Genomic DNA, 5,321 nt, shown 5'->3' on the forward strand with positions numbered 1-5,321 from the left:
TCATCCTCAGTGTATTAGGTGTGAGCTTCCCCTCGTGGGCTTCCCCTCGTGGGCTTCCCTCGTGGCTCAGAGGTTAAAGCGTCTGCCTCCAATGTGGGGAAACCCGGGTTCGATCCCTGGGCTGGGAAGATCCCCTGGGAGAAGGAAATGGCAACCCACTCCAGTATTCTTGCCTGAAGAATCCCATGCACGGAGGAGCTTAGTAACTGGCTACAGTCCATGGGGTCGAAGAGTCGGACACGACTGAGTGACTTCACTTTCACTTTCGCTTTTCCCCTCATCAGTACGTGCCCACGTACAGTCCGGTATCCGTCCTCCATTTCTTGCTGTTGCTTGAGCTTCAAGTCTAGTATTGCCGTGCAGACTAAGTCAAGTAGGACCAAGAAAGAAAGAAATTTTACATTAGCCAATGGTTTTAGGAGGTCTTATGAGCTTAAACAAGACTGATATTCTTGTGTAGAAAAGTAGAACTTGGAAAATAAGTGATTTCGGGCGGCTTTTTAGATTCTTGAAGCTTTCTGTGTTTACCATTTTAGATTGCGGGTTTGGTCTTTGGTGAGTTGAAAGTTGCTTAGTCGTGTCCGACTTTTTGTGACCCCATGTACTATGCAGTCCCTGGAATTTTCCAGACCAGAATACCGGAGTGGTTAGCCTTCCCCTTTTGCTAGGGTCTTCCCAACCCAGGGATGGAACCCAGGTCTCCCGGTGGATGGAACCCGGGCCTCAGATATTGCCAGATAGGTGTGTTTTTTTTTGTTTTTTGTTTTTTTTTCTTTTGCTGATTAGAGTTACCCTGATGACTTTAGAGAGCCTGCTTTCAATATGGTAGACCCAGGCTCAGTTCCTGGGGAAGGTTCTCCTGGAGAAGGGAATGGTTACCCACTGCAGTATTCTTGTCTGGGGAATCCCATGGACAGAGGAGCCAGACAGGCTCTGGTCAGACACGACTGAGTGACTTTCACAGAGAGAGCCACCTGGGAAAAGGAGAACTCTTTTTAGGCGATCCCACGTTTCTGTCGCAGGTGTAATTGTCTTTGGGCTGTGCTTTGTTTTCTGTAGTGTCATTCACTCAGTCCTGTGGGACCGTTAGCCAACCTATGGACTGCAACCTGCCAGTCTCCTCTGTCCGTGGAATTCTCCAGGCCAGAATACTGCAGTGAGTTTCCATTCCCTTCTCCAGGGACTCTTTCTGACCCAGAGATGGAACCCGAGTCTCCTGAATTGCAGGCAAATTGTTTACCATGTGAGCCACCATTTTGTGACTACTGGAATTAATGGTAGTCAACTTTCATATTTGCATTATTCATATAGGCTCGTTTTCTTGGTTCACAAACTTATGGAGGTAGTTAGTAAACCTATGTAGGTAGATGTGTTCATTCTGTTCTCACCCTTCCCACCCCAGGATGTAATATTTGTAAAAATCCATAGAACGTCTCAGGCTCTACTGGTAGCTCAGCTGGTAAAAAATCCACCTTCCCTGTAGGAGACCTGGGTTCGATTCCTGGGTCGGGAAGATCCCGTGGAGAAGAGAACAGCTACCCATTCCAGTGTTCTGGCCTGGAGAATTCCATGCAGTGTATAGTTCATGGGAGTCATTTTAGACTCCCTATGAGAATTGCTGATCAACGTGTATATTTAACTTTTCATTTATGTAATGCCAACTTTTGCTTTTTCTCCAAAGACTGTACCGGTGCGCACTCAACGGCACTGTATCAACATTTCGCTGTTTCACATGCCCAGCACTCTTGTTGTTTTCGGGATTTTAGAATTTGTGAGCGTCTGGGACGTGTGCAATCCATCATTTAAAGTATTTGCATATAATTTCACTGTTTGGAGGAGCCATCACTTGTTCAAATCAAAATTCTGGTGTAGGGCACGTAGATAGTTTCCAATTTTTCTATTTTATACTTGAAGCAGTGGTTGTCCAATTACTTCCTCAAGACAAATTCCAAGAGTGAAAATGCTGGACTAAATGTTCCACACGTTGAAATTTTTGATCCATATTACCCACCTGTCACCTGGAAAGATTTTACGATTTTACATTCTTATCTGCAGTATTTGCATATCTTTTACTCCCAAATGCGTTTCAAAAACAACATATATATATATATATATATGCTTTGTATATACTTAATATTTTCATTTGTTTTAAAAAATAAATTTATGTATTTTTAAAATTTACTTTTTAATTGAAGGATAATTGCTTACAGAATTTAATTTTAAAGGCCAAGTGACACAGGGCTCTCAGAAGAGCAAAACCCAGGATTTCTTTTCCCCATCCCAGTTCCCACTTCCCAGAAACAACCATTTTAAATCCTTAGCAGTTTCATCTGTTTGCTTCTATAACTCATAGTATGCTTACACGGCTCTTTCTTCGTTTTGTTCTAAACTGTAGCAGACAGGCTGGATGCCCACTCGGATATCAATTTTTCCTCAACCTTCACAGATAGCTTAGAATTCCTGAGCCTTTCCAGGGTTCTGAAGCATTAAAGAGTCCTTGTCCCCACTTGGCTGCTGTTACCTGTTCTCCTGTTTTGTCAATAAGAACGTATCTTTTCTTTTGATTCCTTTACTGTCATTTAGTGGGGTTTTGTGGACAGAGTAGAGATAAATGGATATATTTAATCTGCCATATTCAACCTGAAATCTGAAGATACTGTAGATTTTATTATCATTATTATTATTATTCGGCCGCACTACAGGGTTTGGGAGACCTTAGTTCCCCATTCAGGGATTGAGCCTCTGCCCCTGCAGTGGAGTCCCAACTACTGCACCGTCAGGGAATTCCCGTTACTTTTAGAAAATGTTTTAAAACTTTGAAAACAAGTAGAGTAGTATCGATGCTAGAAAGGCCTCTCTGAAAATCGGTAACACTTGGGACACGGATGGACCTTAAGAAACATGGAATCAGCTGAGCGCCCCCTACTGGAATATCTTGCCCAAAGAAGTCTGACCTTCCCTGGGGCCTCTTTGTTCATTCTTGATTACATTCGTGGCGGTCCACCAAAGGAGTCGGACAGTTTCTAAAAATCCTATGCCCAAGACTCCACCCTGGGCCAATTAAATTTTTCTCTCTGTGTGTGGGGATTGGGCATCAGCATTTTTAAAGCTCTTAAGTGGTTCTGGAGTGCAGAGTCACTGTTCTTGGCTAAGTAGCTCACTGGTTTAGCCGGTTTATAACAGCATGGTAATATTTGGACTGGAATCCGTCCCGTGTCCTTGTTATGCAGTTACTTTTGTGTGTTGTCTAGATTCTGAATAGTGTCTATTTTCATGCTTTAATTTCATAAGCATGTCTTCTGTTAATCTGAGTAATGAAGCACACAGTGGCATTAACATAGTATTTTCATGCCACACTCATTTGGCAGAGGCATAGGATTCAGCTCAGTCCTCACATCACATTTATACTCTGCAGGAAGTCGCCATGACAGAGTGAAAACTGTCCAGTGATGTGGCCATTTTGCTGTATCTGGATTTTTGCATTGCTGGAGTGCAGTAATGGTGGAAAATAGTATGGTCTTAATGACTATTATTGTGATTATAATGTGGATACTTGAGGCATAGTCACCAAAACCCTCCATTATTATGAATTGATCCAATGTCTATATGGGGTCGCAAGGAGTGGGACACGACTGAGCACACACGGATGCACTATATTAGCACCCCCCACCCACCCCCAGCCGCTCTCAAGGCGTTGTTGAGAACAGGCTTAATTCTTAGAAGGGCTGGTTATTCTTGCTGAGTTTTAGCTTTAGCCTGCAAAATGTATCGTCATTGCTCATCATGGTTATCAGAAAAGAACAAGATGGGTCAATATATATCATCACAACTGGAGGAGGGGGAAATCCTACAACAGATTTAAAGGACCATGTGGAGGGAATTCTCTGGTGGTTAGGGTTCCATGCTTTCATTGCCAAGAGAACAGGTTCAGTCCCTGCTGGGGGACTAAGATCCTACAAGCTGAGTGAAGTGACCCCTCACACAAAAAAATAGTGACTGGGTTGCAGTGATCTTTTATAATGACGGACAGGTTACTGAATTTGAGAAGTCTACAGTGAAAGTAAAATGTGTTCTTAAAACTCAAGGCTATCTCAGGGCAGTTGCAATTCTAACAGGAGCTGACAGGGTCCTCTATACCAGAAGAGAATTTTTAGTTTTCAGGAAAAATGGTAACATTTAAACCTTAAAGAAATCAGGATACACTGAATAAATGCTATAAAATATTGTAGTTTAACAACTGAAATCATAAATGGCTTTATCTAAACAAATCCCTCAGTGTGAAGATCACATAATCTTCACACATCACAAAAGTGATTTGTGAGAAATGCATAACTGCATGAAATTAAAGCTTCATGAATATACATGTCATCTGCCATGACTTACTAGTCTTCCAAGCATCTTTGGGGGCACTTTAACATGCATTTTGTAGTTTTATTTTCTTCTTATCAACATAGTTGGATACTTTCATGAACTAATCATTCATTAAAATAGTCTGTCTTCTTCCAATGAAAATAATTAATTACATTAACTATATCAAAATTTCTACCACATATTTTTTAAAACTCAAAAATAAATCATTAAAATTGAATCCACCTGAGTTCAGGGTTGAAAGATGTGTATCTTTACTTTGAAATGGTAGGAAAATCTACCAGAAAGAGCAACCTAGCAAATAACTATAGAAGCACATGCAGTGCTTTAGCACATACCTAAAGCAGTCAAGAAGGCAAGTAAAAAATTGTAAGTTGCATGTAATCTTAAATTTTCTTTCGGTAAACTTTAAAAATATTCTGTGAATCCTGTTCGTAATATTATTTTTTTTTAATGCTCAAAACTATAAGAAATATGGAACACTTCTCCGAATTTGTGTGTCATCCTTTCGAGGGGCCATGCTAATCTCTGTATCATTCAGGTTTTAGTATATGTGCTATTGAAGCTTCTAGCACTGTAACATTATTTTGATTGTGCAAAACCATCTTGGTTATAACGGGGCATCTGAAAGCACCATGAGGACAAATACCTGCTTTATCTCCTAAAAGATAAGCTTTTTTAATTTTCAGATATGACACATTGAGACTTGTCACTTTGTGTAAGTTAGCACTTCTGCGTATAGGAGATTCTGCCACTGTGACGAGTGCATGGTAGCAGCATACAACCTCCTGAGATTGGCAAGGTCATCTGAGGACTTGACTTGCTGCTGCTGCTAAGTCACTTCAGTCGTGTCCAACTCTGTGCGACCCCACAGACGGCAGTCCACCAGGCTCCCCCGTCCCTGAGGACTTGACTTACTTGCCATCAACTGCTGTAATCGCAAAATACACGGA

General features: G+C 41.4%; 1 non-coding gene across 1 annotated transcript; it reads right to left on the reverse strand.

Moving 5' to 3' along the window:
* Positions 1 to 4,836: 4,836 nt before the first annotated feature.
* LOC133243573 (U6 spliceosomal RNA) lies at positions 4,837 to 4,943 on the reverse strand. Its single transcript, XR_009735128.1, has one exon. It is a non-coding gene; the product is annotated as a U6 spliceosomal RNA (small nuclear RNA).
* Positions 4,944 to 5,321: the final 378 nt, after the last annotated feature.

The sequence above is a fragment of the Bos javanicus genome, chromosome X (genome assembly GCF_032452875.1).
Source record: "Bos javanicus breed banteng chromosome X, ARS-OSU_banteng_1.0, whole genome shotgun sequence".
Lineage (NCBI taxonomy): Eukaryota > Metazoa > Chordata > Mammalia > Artiodactyla > Bovidae > Bos > Bos javanicus.